We start from the raw sequence: 17,315 nt of genomic DNA on the forward strand, positions 1-17,315 counted from the left end.
CTTAAACACACAAACATGAATCTCAACATTTCTACGTTGTGATGGTCAACACAGCGGTTTACTCAGAGTCTGAACCTCATGGAGGTTTGCTGTGTGTGTGTGTGTGTGTGTGTGTGTGTGTGTGTGGTGATGAAAGCTCTGCAGAGGCTGATCGGTTCCTCTCTGGTTCTGGTTCTGGTTCTGGTTCTGGTTCTGGTTTTTCCTCAGCTGTGAATCATGTGACTCACTCTGTAATCACAGCTGTGATCACGTGGTCTGACCTGGGATCAGGACAGTACTGGATCCAGACTGTGACTGTCAGCCGGATCACAGACTTGATCAGGACCCTTGATCCTCATCCTCATCCAGAGAGACCACTGAAACACACGAGGACCCACAAGACCCACTATTCATTCATTCAATCCTCCATGTCAACTAAGAAGCTGAGGACACATTAGAGGAGGAGCAGAGGAGGAGGAGCAAGAGAGGAGAGGAGAGGAGGAGAGGAGGAGAGGAGGAGGTTCTGTGTTGTCTCAGTCTGACTTTCTGCTCCATCGTCTCAGTAAATATCAGATTTCCAGGCAACACAAGCAGCCAAGAGACAGAAACATGCTGCTGTGTTTGTCCTTCATCAGGACCTCCATGGAAAAATACTCTCTCCTCCTCTCCTCCTCTCCTCCTCTCCTCCCTATACCTCCTCTCACAAGCAGCTAGGAGACAGAAACATCCTGCTTTTGTCCCTCATCACCACGGAAAAATACTCTCTCCTCACCTCCATCTCCTCTTCTCCTCATCTCCTCTCCTCCTCCTCATCTCCTCTCTCCTTATCGCCTTATCTCCTCTCTCCTCATCTCCTCTCCTCTCAGTTCATCCGTGTGTTTTAGTTCCAGTCAGAAGTTCTTCTGGATTCATGGACGCCAGTGAAGACAGTCGAGCCTCCTCAGTTGTGTTTCTTGAACACGTTTTAATGCGTTTGAGGCTGAACATGTCGCTCCACAGAGCAGCAGATGTTGGGATCGTCACCGCCCAACATGTCACGCTAGCCCACTGACCAATCACGTAGCTGTAGGCCAGCTAGCAGCTCTGACACGTCAAAGAATACGCCCACCATGTCAAACTAAAGATCTGATTGGTTGAACACTATGACGATCAACAACATCGTCCCCATTCACTTAACCTGCACATGGATTCACTGGTGAGTCTGCAGGCCTGGGGCCTCTCTTCTACCTAGAGACACAGAGGTGAACTCTGATTGGATCAAAGCTCTACTTAAAACAAGCTGCACTGAAGCAGAGCAGCTGAGGAGCACAGTAGCTGTGCAATGAGAACATAAGATAATGGGACAAATATTTATATAAATTATGATACATGTAGTGTATTTATGAAAAATTATTAAATGATAAAATAGCTCTAACTTTGTGATTCTGTTTAGACCAGCAGAGAAGGCTTTGCAGGCCCTGACGGCCACCACTGCTGTATTTATGATTCTGGTCTGGTTTCATGTTGACAGTCGTGGATAGAGATAATGTGCTCAGGTTGTCCGTCCGTCTGTTCTCTTTTATGCTAATTATGCTAATCCAACACCACCGATTGGAGGGAGATGTGTACTGACACCTGATTGGTTGGCGGAGGGATACGTCTGTGAGGCGGTTCTTCGGGTCCTCTTCCTGTTTGAAGCTTCAGAAGCTGGACTTCAGGGTTTTAACGCTCTGTTTGAACATTTAAAAAACGTCTGTGACTTGATCTGCACATTTGAGGAGGTGGAACCATCAAACCATGAATTATTGATCCAAATGCTAGAATATTGATGTATTGATGTATGGGTTGTTGAATGACAGGACGGATTAGTGTGTCCTGTTTACAGTCTCTGTACACTATCGCTCACACAGAGGAGTGTTAAGGAGCCTCATCACATCAAACTAGTCCCTCTGAACATCCATTAAGCTGCTCCGCTGCTCCCTAAACCTCCATGAATCACCCCACCGTGAAATATGAGCTCCATGAATTCAGCCTGCCGTCTTATTGAAGCCTAATCCCCTAAAAACACCTCCAGCTGAGGAGCGTGAGAGTCCACTAAAGTACGAAATAACTTCAAGTACCTAAGTGCTGAGGAAAGGTGCTTCAATGCTGAGGAAAGGTGCTTCAATGCTTCCTTTCCTATCTCCTTTACACACACACACACACTCACACACTCACACACACTCCAACCAATCAGCCGTCAGTATTGATAGAAGTCGTCTCCGGGCTGAGAGGACGTCCTCTGACATTAAAGGGCCGGCGTCGTCTCATCAGACGTCTTGACATTCACAGAAATGCCATCGGAGAGAAAGGGGAAGTGAGACGGAGTCCGTTCATCTTCAGGTCAGCGTGTCTCTCTTTGAGGTCCTGATAATCCACATGGACACACACACATTAAACATGTTATACAGCACATTTCATACTTCACAAAGGACTTAATATGTACATTAAAAGACTAAAACTTTGAACCTTTGACCGTTTTGTAGTAGTAATAATAATAATAATAGATTTAATTAAGTTAAACCAGTGTTTTTATCCTTAAACTAAAACTTCTTAATATCACACTGACCCTTAAATATAACTGTGTCATAATACAGGAATGAAACCAACATTACATTAACTCAAGATAAAACATTTTGACTGCTTCCTGTCTCTGTGTGATGCGTTCAGTGTCCACTTCAAGCGTTGGTAAACGTCCAACATGAATATATGAATTATGTGCTCAAGATTATTCATCTGAAAATCGTGTCTTTGCAAGAATAGAAAATATAAATACTGAATTTGTTAAACAACTCCTGTGTTCTTCTAAAAGGTCAAATGAGTGTTTTTGTGAGTCTGGTGTCTTTGAAGAGAGCAAAGATTTCCTCTCTTCAGACACTTTGGATTTAAAAAGATGTGATCTTGATGATTTCAATGTTGGATGAAACCGTGCTGTTGTGTGATTGTGAGCGTGTTAACGTAGCAGAAGACGACCAATCATCATCTGAGTCGTCCAATCAGAACAACAGGACAGGTGAACCAGGACGTCAGGTGTCATGTGACGTGTTTGAAGATGTTGGAAGGATCACGTGACTTTGTGACGGTTCACAGAAAATAAAAACTACAAGTCAGGAAATCTAAATGTGCTTGGACTGATTTTAAACTGTCAGACAGATGGAGTGAGAGGACGGAGGAGACGAATAAGTGGGTGACTAAATGAAGACGAGAGGAAGCTCTCGCTGTGACGGATCATGGTGATGATGTAGAATCTTGACCGACGTTATCTGGTTCATCTGTCAACCAATAAGAACTAACTCAGAAGATGTGATGATCAAAAGAGAAGACCGTAAAATGAGACGATATGATACAATAAGAAGATAAGATACAATAAGAAGATAAGATACAATAAGAAGATAAGATACAATAAGAAGATATGATACAATAAGATACAATAAGAAGATATGATACAATAAGATCAGATACAATACGAAGATAAGATACAATAAGATACAATAAGAAGATATGATACAATAAGAAGATAAGATACAATTAGAAGATATGATACAATAAGATACAATAAGAAGATATGATACAATAAGAAGATAAGATACAATTAGAAGATAAGATACAATTAGAACATAAGATACAATAAGAAGATATGATACAATAAGAAGATATGATACAATAAGAAGATAAGATTCAATTAGAAGATAAGATACAATAAGAAGATAAGATACAATAAGAAGATAAGATACAATAAGAAGATATGATACAATAAGAAGATATGATACAATAAGAAGATAAGATTCAATTAGAAGATAAGATACAATAAGAAGATAAGATACAATAAGAAGATATGATACAATAAGATTCAATAAGAAGATATGATACAATAAGAAGATATGATACAATAAGAAGATATGATACAATAAGAAGATAAGATACAATAAGAAGATAAGATATAAGATTCAATAAGAAGATACTATAAGATAAGAAGATAAGATGCGATTTAATCAAAGATTACAACAGAAGAATAACAAATACCATTAGAATAAAAATATAAACATATCAACAATAGAGTAATAATTATTAAGTGTAAAAGAAGTACTACAGACACCAGTGTAAAATAGAATAGCAATAAAATAAATAAATAGTACAAAAATTCACAACAAAAGATTAAAAACATCAGTATGTAATATAAACTAAAATAGAGATAATAGAAACATGTAGGTGTAACACAATCCAACTTTTATGATGCGTAATGTTTTTAGTCAGATATATTTAATATTCTGACTGCTTCATGTAACTCCTTTAATAATGTCCTCATTGATACACAGATAATTACATTTCCACATTCCTGACAGTATGAACAATAAGAGAACATGATGCACGTGTGCAGGCGTTCAGAGCAGAGCTGGTGGACTGAGCTGCAGTAGATCGTACAGGTGAGAATGCAGCTTTAAGACTCTTTAGCAGTTGGCTTCACTTTACAGAAACCAGAGCTGCCGTCTGGTTCTATAACTCCTAAATAAAAACCAGTAGTAGTGAGGATGAATGTCCCTCCGGTTTAGTGATGGGTGACGACCTTCAGTCTCTTTGTCTGAAGCCGCTGCAGAGAGCTTGTGTTTGTCTCTGAATGGGAGCTGAGTGCTGGTGATGTTATATCACTCGGAGCTTAGTGCTGGTGATGTTATATCACTGGGAGCTGTGGGTATTGAACACATAAGTTGCTGCTCTCTGAGTGAGTTTGTTCCACGCTGTGTAATGAAGCTGCTTCGCTGGCGGCGGCCGACAGTCGACAGATTTCTCCCTGTAAGGTTGAGTGATCGTCTCATTTAGGGGACGGCAGGGGGGTGAAAGCATCCTTCTTCCCGAGGACAGAGAAGCCCGACGACGCCGAGGACAGAGAAGCCAGACAACGCCGAGTAAAAAGAAGCCCGAAACGGCGAGGAAAGAGAAGCCCGACGACGCCAAGGACAGAGAAGCCCGACGACGCCGAGGACAGAGAAGCCAGACAACGCAGAGTAAAAAGAAGCCCGAAACGGCGAGGAAAGAGAAGCCCGACGACGCCAAGGACAGAGAAGCCCGAAGACGCCGAGGAAAAAGAAGCCCGAAGACGCCGAGGAAAGAAAAGACCGACGACGCCGAGGACCGAGAAGCCCGAAGACGCCAAGGAAAGAGAAGCCCGACGACACAGAGGACAGAGAAGCCCGAAGACACCGAGGACAGAGAAGCTCGACGACGCCAAGGAAAGAGAAGCCCGACGATGCCGAGGATCGAGAAGCCCGAAGACACCAAGGAAAAAGAAGCCCGAAGACACCGAGGAAAGAGAAGCCCGACGACGCCAAGGAAAGAGAAGCTCGATGACGCCGAGGAAAGAGAAGCCCGACGACGCCAAGGACAGAGAAGCCCGACGACGCCGAGGACAGAGAAGCCAGACAACGCAGAGTAAAAAGAAGCCCGAAACGGCGAGGAAAGAGAAGCCCGACGACGCCAAGGACAGAGAAGCCCGAAGACGCCGAGGAAAAAGAAGCCCGAAGACGCCGAGGAAAGAAAAGACCGACGACGCCGAGGACCGAGAAGCCCGAAGACGCCAAGGAAAGAGAAGCCCGACGACACAGAGGACAGAGAAGCCCGAAGACACCGAGGACAGAGAAGCTCGACGACGCCAAGGAAAGAGAAGCCCGACGATGCCGAGGATCGAGAAGCCCGAAGACACCAAGGAAAAAGAAGCCCGAAGACACCGAGGAAAGAGAAGCCCGACGACGCCAAGGAAAGAGAAGCTCGATGACGCCGAGGATCGAGAAGCCCGAAGACACCAAGGAAAAAGAAGCCCGACGACGCCGAGGAAAGAGAAGCCCGAAGACACCAAGGAAAGAGAAGCTCGACGACGCAGAGGACAGAGAAGCTCGACGACGCCAAGGAACGAGAAGCCCGACGATGCCGAGGATCGAGAAGCCCGAAGACACCGAGGAAAGAGAAGCCCGACGACGCCGAGGACAGAGAAGCTTGACGACGCCAATGAAAGAGAAGCTCGACGACGCCAATGAAAGAGAAGCTCGACGACGCCGAGGACAGAGAAGCTCGACGACGCCAAGGAACGAGAAGCCCGACGATGCCGAGGATCGAGAACCCTGAAGACGGTGAGGAAAGAGAAGCTCGACGACGCCAATGAAAGAGAAGCCCGACGATGCGGAGAAAGTAGTCTGCAGAGATGTTGGTGAGCAGAAAAAAGTACATAGTTATGAGGGGGGAGACCTCTGAGACCTCAATGAGCAGACATCAATCTTCCCTTCCTCCCCGTCTTCAGTTGTCAAGGCGATAGATTATTTTCGCCCCACGCTGTCCGAACCCTGCCGTCCTTCCATCGACTCAATCCCAGAATCCTTCACTCAAGACAGCCATCAGACACATCGCTGGTTCCTTCATCTTCCTCCTCCTCCCACACACTCTTCATCTTTACCCAGTAGGTTTTATTCACTGCAGCTTTAACCTCACTGATATTTAGTGTCTCGCCGTGGGAACACGCCACTTCATTCTTCCACTATTTTACATATTGTTGATTTTATAAAGATGTTGTTTTTTTTACATCCAGTCGTTCTATTTCTGTGTTTTGCCTGAAGACATTTCCATGTAAATGCTTTCTTCTTATATCTTTAATATTTTAAAGACGGTTTCATCGTGTGAAATAAGCCAAGAAATGCTTTCATTATATCATTACCCACGTTGTGAAGCTAACAGATCACACTACCGTCATCAACCAGATACAAACAACAATACGACTTCATATAGAGAAGCAATCTGGACCTCACGTCAGTAAAACCAAGGAGCTGATTGTTGACTTTAGAAAAAAGGAGGTGAAGACAAGTTCCTGAGAATCAACCTCACAACCTGACGTAGTCCTCACATATCTCCATCCCGGAGAAGAAAAACATAAACGTCTGTATTTCTGAAGGAAACTTTAGAAGTTCTTGTTAACTTTTACAGAGTAGCAACAGAAACATTACAAACAAACATGAGACGTTCAGGGTCCAGGAGAGCTCTACATCGGTGGATTAAAACCATCAGAACCTCAGTGGTACTCATCTACTGAGCTTCAGTCATATTGGTGGTTAGTTTTGTTAAAGCAGCTTGTTTTAAATCTATATGTCATCAGGGCTGTTTTCCAGTGTGAATGGACGAACACCTGCCTGCATCTGATATCTGATTTTGTCCGTTTCCTTCCTTCTGTACACTGATTGTGTAGATAACAGAAGTGTATTTTTGGTGCCACATTAATGTGTTTTTCACCAGAGGAACAGCAGTGGTGTAATATGTGTTTAGTGCTGCATGATGCTGCATAGAAAGTGATGATTTTCCTCCTCTGTGTCTCTTTTCAGAGTCTGGGAACCAGCAGCAGATACGACACCAGGAAGAAGTAAGTCTTTCTTTTTACCATCATCATCATCTTCATCATCATCAGTTGGTTTCTCTGGTTCTTCGTCTTCATCGTCTGAAGTCAAGTGTTTTCTGCTCTTTGCTGCTGAAATGTTTAAATATTTCCAATGAGTCCTGATTTAATAAAGCAGGAGGAAAAGACCTCTGCTGTATTCTGTCTGAGGGGAAAAGGTTTCTGAGAGAACCAGATCATATCAGAGTGCTTATTGTTTTTCCATCTTCACTCAGTGGAATTGAATATAAAGCGAATATTTTTAGCTGAAGAAAGAAAACTGCCAGTTTTTTCAACCAGAAACCGTCGGATCGGTTTGTTTCGTTGAACTCCAGGTGAGAGAGAGGAAGCTCCACCTGTTTGAGCTTCTGGACCAGCAGACAGCAGCTTTACAGCTTCACTGTTACTTTATGAAGAAAAGGGAGGAAGTCGTCTCTAAACGTCAAAAAAACGTATGTTTCAGTGATGATTCTCAGGCTTTATAGGAAATAATCAGACTGTTTTATAAGAAGTGGACGTAGTCGTCATGAGGTCACCCATTAGTTTGTGGGCTGATGTTTTAAAGCCTTCAGTTTGGCGTTTTGGCCGTCGACATCTTCTTTTATTGCAACCAGTGAACAGGAAGTGACCATATATGGACTGAGGAGGAGTGACGTAGAGACACCGTATACGTCTCTGGTCTCTTGAAAGGAGGAGCTTGAAATTCTTGTGAAAATAATATTTGTCTTTTGCCGTTGACTCCACAATTTTCACTCTTCATGTATAATTTGTTATGGAAAAGTAGGTAATCTTGTCCTTGTCGTAGAAAAATTACCTGTCAATCACTGTGTAGCCCCGCCCCTAAAGCATCCCCTGCTTTATGGTATGTGTGACTCTAAATGGACCATCATTTACTAAATGAACATCATGCTGTATTGAAGAAGACTTGAAACTAGAGATTGTGGAAATTACCCACAATTCATAGCAATGTGATGTTAGAACACGGGTTTACCACGGGAAAAAAAAGGTAAACAAAGAGGACAAAATGTGAGTTCAGCCTGAAATATAAAATGTACACAAAAACATAAAAACACATGAAATCAAAGACTTTATTCATCAAACATTTCTTTGTTTTAGTTTTTGTTTGTACAATCATGTCACGTCTTGTGAGTCTGAAGACGTTTAAATCAGGGAGTAAAAAGAATGAAATAAAAACCCACAATTGTCATGGTAACGTGATGTCCTTAATATTTACACCGTATCAAACCTTCAGTCTCTCACACTGAGACTTGAACCCTGAACCCTCTGGATCTCCCTCTGGATCTTCCTCTGGATCTCCCTCTGGACCTTCCTCTGGATCTCCCTCTGGATCTTCCTCTGGATCTCCCTCTGGATCTCCCTCTGGACCTCCCTCTGGACCTCCCTCTGGACCTCCCTCTGGACCTCCCTCTGGACCTTCCTCTCGTCAGCTCGTTGTGCTGAACGGCGTTCGGCTCAAACTGTCTGGATGAAACTCGTTCTGCTGAACTTTGGTTCCACATTATGGATGTCAAACGTCCTCACAAAGATAGAAGAACAACCGTGTGTGTGTGTGTGTGTGTGTGTGTGTGTGTGTGGAATCAATAACCCGCCTCCATCGGCTGTTCATCACTCAATAACGAAGCTCAGATTAATAGTTCAGTGTGGCTTTGTGCCAAAGCACACTGTATATAATCCATCGGGCTTAATAATCAGGTTTATCCAAAAGTTTGACACGCTTCTCTTCACACAGCGTTGCCAACAGCGGCGCGAAAAGTATATCCAAACGTGCGGCCCGATCGGGAATCGTGTGCAATGACTTCTATAAGAGATTCGCCCAGCGGTTTTCCCGAAAATCCCGAAAAACTGAGCAAAACCGCCCCATTCACTTGAATGGGGTTTCGGCGTGAAGAGAGCAAAAAAAACACTGAACTTTGGACTCATATTGAGGAGCCGTACTTTAACGTAGAAAAATGATTTGAAGTTTAAAACGTAGACAAAACGCTGGACGTTATTGAGCCAAATGGACATTTTGATAGCTAGCACAGTTTTCATGAAGTCACAGATTAAGTTTCAGGAAAATTTGGGTCTTGAAAGGAGGAGCTTGAAATTCTTGTGAAAATAATATTTGTCTTTTGCCGTTGACTCCACAATTTTCACTCTTCATGTATAATTTGTTATGGAAAAGTAGGTAATCTTGTCCTTGTCGTAGAAAAATTACTGTGGAATCCAACAGATTTACACATTTGGCTCAAAGATCTGCAGAGCGACATGAACTCCAACCAACTGCTCCATTAGACTCCATGTTAAATCTGACCACTCATCTCTCAAAGAAAGCAGACGGTACCACTTTTGTATATTGCTCTGGAGCTCACATTTTAACACCACAAACATAAACAACACATCAGACTCCTGCTTTACGTTAACAGGAGCAGGAGTTCAAAATCACTGTTTACTGAAACGTTTCTTCATCAGTCTGCTTCTAACACCAGGTACGTCCTCACCATGGCAACCAGTTACACACACACACACACACACACACACACACACACACACACGACTTGGAGATATTCAGTCAAAGCCATTGTTAGACCGTCTGCCTGTCTCACTCACTCACTCTGTCTCTGACTCTCTCTCTCTCTCTCTCTCTCTCTCTCTTTCTCTCTATCATACAGTCATTCGGGTCTTATATATTTTTCGAGAACCCCCCCTCCCATTTCAAAATAAAAGCCCCACAGAGTGAATCCTAATTGGAATACTTGTGATGAAGCCTGTCATTTAATAACCTTTGTGTTTGTGTCAAACATTATGAATATGTCTCCTCTCCCCCCCTCACCCACCCAGTCCCATCCTTTCAAAATAAAAGCTCATAGAGTAACTGTATCGTAACATGAAGCTCAGAATGAGGTTCGTACAGAAATGATGAGAGCTAACGCTCCCATCATTTCCAAAGGCTTCTCAAACAAAGATGTATATATGTATATATGTCCAGTACAGAGATGACGGGAGCCATTTGTGGACTGTCAATCCAAGAGTATGAATCTAAAATGCAGAAAGAGAGTAGCACTATCTCAATTGAACCTGAACGACACTACCGGTAACATCGGCGTGTGTGTATATTGCGACGTCTTCGGCCAGTAGAAGCCACACTGTCAAAATTTATTGTGAAATTTTCTAGTTTATTTTAATGTTCAGCTGACTGATGAAAACAGCAGAAATGTGAATGAAGGTCATTCAATTGATTGATTGACAGTCATTTTGTTCACGGTCCAGCAGAGGGCTCTGTTTTAAAAAGAACTCTGAACGCACTTAAACATGAATCTTTTATTTATTTATATATATATATACGTCTATATATATATATATATAGACATATATATATACATATATATCCGTCTATATATATGTATATTTTTTAAGCGGTAGTAGCATGAAGTAGTATCGTGTGTTTTTTTCTTCATCCTCAGATTTTTTTCAGCTTTGCCACAAAAACAAAAGACATTAAAATAATTGAAAATGTTTTATTGCGAAGCTCAAACTGTGTGAAGAGACGTGATGCTGCAGGTTTGATGTTTTAGTCTTCAGTGACTGGCGATGTGGAATAATAGAGGAGAGAGTAGTGACAGGATCACTTTGTGTCGAATATCACAACAACAACAGGATTTACAGACGGCTGCTTCAGAACATTCAGCAACATCCACGTCTTCATTAATGCTCCATAATCCCACGTATCTGCAGATCAGTGAACGCACCGTGCAGAACAATAAGTGTTCCACTGAGAGAACAACACACACACCTACAGTACACACAGTAACACACACACACACACACACACCTACAGTACACACAGTAACACACACACACATCAGCATATCAGACTTGACTTTATGGGATATATTGAAGGGGAATTGTTGGAGTGTGCAGACGAAGGTACCACTTTGCATCAACTGTTGTATGACACACACACACACACACACACATTGAGGGGCCCAAGGTAGCCATTAAGAATAATGGCCTCTGGCTATGCGTTGCCATGGCGATTGAAAGAGGAGAGAACGGCGGGTTCAGAGGAGCTGATGAAGAGACTGCAGCTCTGAGTCCTTAGAGGACACTTCTATGATTTTATCCTTGAAAACACGTTCTTCTTGTTTTCCTCTGTCGTCCTGTTTGAGTGGAAACGGGAGAGAAAGAGTTCAGTTCTTTTATTCACTTTAACCACCAGAGTCTCTACAGCGGCCATGACAAGAAAGAAACACAATTTCACTTCTAGAATACAAACCCAGCTTTATCGTACACACATCTATGAGAAGAATTCCTACGAAGTCGTGCATTTAGATTAACGGCACAAAGACGTATATCACAGTGTCATCAGCGTACTAAAGGCTTTGACCCAAACTAGGGAGATAACAGATGAACTACGGCTTTAAACACATCGTCTGGTTAAATTACAACAGGTTATTTATATTTGACACGTTATTGGGGAACATCTGTTAACATCTGCTGACGTCACCTTTTCTACTAAAGAAGAGCAAAGAGATGAGATGTTGGACGAGACGTTCGTTAGCGTCACATCTTCAGAATCTCAAAGTAAAACTGTAATATCTGTCTGTGGATACAACACACACTCTAACACACACACTCTCACACACACACTCACACACACACACAGACACACACACACTCACAGACACACACAGACACACACACACTCACACACACACACAGACACACACACACTCACAGACACACACAGACACACACACACACACACACACTCTCTCACACACACACACACTCACACACACACACACACACACACACACACTCTCACACACACACTCACACACACACACACACACACACACACTCACACACACACACACACACTCACACACACACACACACACACACTCACACACACACACACACACACACACTCTTTTTTTTAAAAAGATTTCGGAAAAAGTCTCTTGGGGGCTGACCGCGGCACGGTTTTGTCAATCTGTCAATCACTTCATGGAACACACGAGTGTGTTCGTTTTGAGCACCTGGTTGTAACGAGTGGTCACATGACAAGATCCGCCCGGCAGAGCCTGAGCAAGGGCTCCAGACAAACAGACAGAGACATCCAGGAGAGATATGACAGGTCAAAATGGGTCAAAATGGGTCAAAATGATGCCAAACAGCTCTGTTATGATAGATTGTACAATATGAGTGATAAACAAAGTGAAATATATAGTTATAAAGTATATAAAAGTACAATGGAACAGCTGCAAATTCTGGTTCGAAAATGAGAATTTTCATGTTTTCTTTTAGATAAACACCTATAACTGGGGTTTGCTTCACTTTATTTACACCAAGTCTTTTTGTGAGGCACCTGCACCCTTTGTGCTATGAATTGGGAATGTTTTTAGGCTAGCCAGGGCCTCATTTAATAAATTACAGTACTTTTTCTTCAGACGAACCTGGGAATTTTCCCTGTTTGCTGTGTTTGCTGTGTTCAGCTACTATTAACCAGTAACATATACACAATATTTACTCATCTCATCAAATCTCACAATTCCTAGTGTTATTCAAGCATCAACATTTTTAAAATAGACCTTGTAGTTACAGAATTGTAGTCTCTTTTGTATGGGTTACAATTTTCGAGAAGAGGCCTAAAAAAAGGCTGAGGGTCCAAGAGTTAAACAATCTGTATCACACGCACGCACACACACACACACACACACACACACACACAGAAACAATAAGTGTAGCACTCAGGAGCTTCAGTCGTGACTGGTAGTTTTCTGAGTCATCGGTTCATGAGACGGATCTTCATCTCTCTCTCTGAGTCCTCCCACTCTCTCTGCAGCCCCCCCCCCCCTTCTGTCTCGTCTCTTCAAACTGAAGCCGGTGACGTCGTTCAGTAACTCGATCACAACGAGTCGTCATCGGCGTGTTTAATCAAACATGTGAAACATTTAACAGATGTTTGATTCCCTCCGTCTGCTCTGGTCTCATGACTCAGAGGTTGATAAGGAGCTGATCAATAACGTCTCTAAATCAATCCTCTCACAGCAGGAGCCAGTAAAGAGGCTGAATTGAGTTTGTTTCCATCGGTCAACAATGCCCCACATCTAGTTCCACAGCTTTTAAAGTTTAAAGATGAATAAAATGAGTTCTGAGGAAGACGGTTTCCTGTTGGTGAGCGTTTAAAGAACGACTTTCAGTCTTGTTTCTGAATGTATTTGTCTCTTTAAGATTGATTAATATAGCAATTCGGCCTTTAAGTTCCAATGGATAAAAACAGAGAACAGAAATTTACCCAAACGCTCGATAAGAGATTATAATCCATCTGAGAAGCTCCTCTGTTTCTGCCCTGCAATGCATTCTGGGACGACAGCGTCCACAAACGTGTCACAGAAACATGTTTAACCTTCTTTGTGAGTGACGTGAGCGCCAACAAACACGAGTCATTGTTCTTCTCTGACTCGTGTTTGTGATGCTGACTCATCCTGTCGGGGTTCACGAGTCTTTGATGGGACAAAGACATGACTGAGCAGTTTTTACAGTCGCTTTGAGGTTTTCTCTTCATGTCACACTTCTTCTTTGTCCCGTAGTTTTTAAACGTCTCTCAGTCTGTCTGACTGAAGAACGATCGGTTTGCTTCTTCAGACTTAGTGTTATTTATTGTTCAGTAGAGCAGGAAGCTTTGCCTCCATGAAGAACATCTTTGATCCGTCCACGTTAAGAAGTCTTTGTTTTTAGTCTCTAAAGTTTAAACTCGTAGTGAAGACGGTGTGAGGTGAGAGTGACGTCATCACGGCCGTCGTACATGAAGACTCAGATTTTAATCGGGAGATCAATTGTGTTTCTATGCGTCACTCAAGCTAAACATGTCAGAGAGAGGAACGGGCTTTGCTGTTATAAAGTTTCATCAATCATGGCTGAAATATCCTCTAGTGCTGCTTTGTACTTGTAGAAGTCAAAGATATCCAGAAAATTCCCGTTATTGTTTGTAATATATGGTGTGTACTTTTATACACAGTTTCATCTGGTCTCTGTACTAATACAAGGTATTGTATCCGTCTGGGTGAACATAGACGGATACGATATTTATGATTTAACGTCATGACGTTAGATGACAGGAGGAGAATCTCAACTCTGATTGGCTTTAAAGACACAGCATCACATGAATGATGTTACTAATGTTGTTACTAGCGTCCAATAACGTCCAATAGCGCCCAATAGCGGCCATTAACGTCCATTAACGTCCATTGACATCCAATAACGTCCATTGACGTCCAATAACGTCCAATGATGTCCAATAACGTCCATTGACGTCCAATAACGTCCATTGATGTCCAATAACGTCCAATGATGTCCAATAACGTCCATTGACGTCCAATAACGTCCACTGACATCCAATAACGCCCAATAATGTCCATTAACGTTCACTAACATCTAAAAACGTTGATTAACGTCCATTAATGGCCAATAACGTCCATTAACGTTCAATAATGCCGAATAACGCTGCATAAAGTCCAATAATGTCCACTAACGTCCAAAAACGTCCATTAACGTCCAATAGTGTCTAATCTCGTCCACTAACGTCCATTAACGTTCAATAATGCCCAATAACGTCCAAAAACGTCCATTAATGTTAAATAACGCCCAATTATGTCCATTGACGTTTACTAACATCCAAAAGCGTCCATTAACGTCCATTAATGGCCACTAACGTCCGCTAACATCCAATAACGTCCATTAACGCCCATTAGCGTCCACTAACGTCCAATAACATCCATTAACGCCCATTAGCGTCCATTGACGTCCACTAACGTCCACCAACGTCCATTAACGTTCACTAACGTCCAAAAAACGTCCATTAACGTTAAATAACGCCCATTAACGTCCATTAATGGCCAATAACGTCCATTAACGCCCATTAACTCCCAATAACGTCCAATAATGTCCAATTGCGTCCAATAGTGTCCATTGACGTCCACTAGCGTCCAATAACTTCCATTAACGTCCGTTGGCGTCTTCGCATTGACTTTGTATGTAATGTCGTTTGGTGTGAACATTAGAAACAAAGTGTATTCCGTTAACGCCGTTGGTCGATTCGGTTCTAAACAGGAAGTTAAATTCTATTCTATCTAATTTTATTGCCCCCTCCCCCCGGACGTCATAACCTCCCCCGCCACTAGAGGGAGCTGTTGTCGTGATGTTAAATGAATCCCGGGATGCACCATTAGTTTGATCGATGTAAGTCATTTCCTCGCTGTCACACACTCTTTCTGCTGGGGCTGCTGGGAAAAACTCCCACACACTCATAAACACACTCCTGACACACACACACACACACACACACACTCAGAAACTGTCTCCTGACACAAACGCACACACACACACATCAGAGTTATGTACTGCTGAGTCGTGACTCGACATCCTGAGACAGTGATAACTCCTCGACCAATCAAACCAACAGAAGGTGTTTGTGTTGTTATGGCGATTCCTGCTGCTACATTTCATGATGAGGACTTTTATTTTGTAAATCAAAGTGTTTGTCTTCCTGTGTGTCCGTCCTCTGCTGCATTAAGCAGTAATAAACTGTAAACATAGTTATTGTTCCTCATCTCCTCTTCCTCTCTGCATCTCCTCTTCCTCTCTGCATCTCCTCTTCCTCTCTGCATCTCCTCTTCCTCTTTGCATCTCCTCTTCCTTTCTGCATCTCCTCTTCTTCTCTTCCTCTTTTCTTCCTCTCTGCATCTTCTGCATGTCGTCTTCAAAACTAAGTTAAATTATTCATAATTCTGGAGCAACATGTTGAATTATTCCTGCCCACCGTACGTCCTCAGCTCCTTCTGTAGTGTCATTAAGTGTTTCCTTTGCTCCTCCTCCTCTCTCAGTATTTCTTCTGTCTTTAAGCGTTTCCTTTACTGTATTATACTGATATATACTGTATTATGCTGTATTATACTGTATTATACTGTATTATAGTGTAATATACTGTATTATACTGTTATATGCTGTAATATACTGTATTATACTGTTATATGCTGTAATATACTGTATTATAGTGTAATATACTGTATTATACTGTTATATGCTGTAATATACTGTATTATACTGTTATATGCTGTAATATACTGTATTATAGTGTAATATACTGTATTATACTGTTATATGCTGTAATATACTGCATTATAGTGTAATATACTGTATTATACTGTTATATGCTGTAATATACTGTATTATACTGTATTATATATATATATATATCATCTGAAGACGAACCCGGTTTGACCTCGTCCTGTTGACAGAGCTGAGATTTGAACATTTCCACAACGTCTGAACGGGTTCATGTTTACTCACATGATCACGTTTCGGTTCCTCTGTCGGTTTGTTTCCGTTGAGCCGCAGAAATTATTTAAATGTCTTCTTCACCTGTTGCTCTTCAATGGGCGCCATGGAAACAGAGCGGCTCCTCAGCGTTCATTGTTCTCATTGTTTGAACCGTCACAACAGGGTTCTATTTTCTTGGCGTTCTTTTTATCGCGGGGCGGTTTCCTGTCTCCTGAAAGTCCTGAAGGACTCAAGTTATTATGTTTTATTATGTGTGATGTGTGAGCCTCACTGTGTTCTTCATCATCATCATCATCATCATCATCATCACACTGTAGTTTGTTCTGACTCCATCACACATACAATCACGACTGTACGATTAATCCGCTGCTGAAAATAGTCCCCAACAAAGTCTCTGTTTGGTATTCTGCCTTCAGCTCGTTCGTTCAGGATGGATTTGTCTTCTTGTTATATTTTACACATGTACTGTGGGAGAAACCTTGACAGAAATATGATCAAACTTTTGATTGATTGAGGAAGATAATCTAGACTTTCATTATTTTAGGGAGTATATTGTATTTTA

The 17,315-nt window shown here is 42.1% G+C and overlaps 1 protein-coding gene across 1 annotated transcript in view; it reads left to right on the forward strand.

Annotated features, from left to right (window-relative positions):
* Positions 1–7,361: 7,361 nt before the first annotated feature.
* The window catches only part of ankfn1a (ankyrin repeat and fibronectin type III domain containing 1a), a gene marked incomplete at its 3' end in the record, with an annotated part of 35,325 nt that continues 25,371 nt past the window's right edge, over positions 7,362–17,315 (forward strand). Inside the window, exon 1 of the mRNA XM_079182270.1 lies at positions 7,362–7,393. The remainder of the gene's footprint in view (positions 7,394–17,315) is intronic.

The sequence above is a fragment of the Pholis gunnellus genome (assembly GCF_910591455.1).
Source record: "Pholis gunnellus genome assembly, chromosome: 21".
NCBI classification, from domain to species: domain Eukaryota; kingdom Metazoa; phylum Chordata; class Actinopteri; order Perciformes; family Pholidae; genus Pholis; species Pholis gunnellus.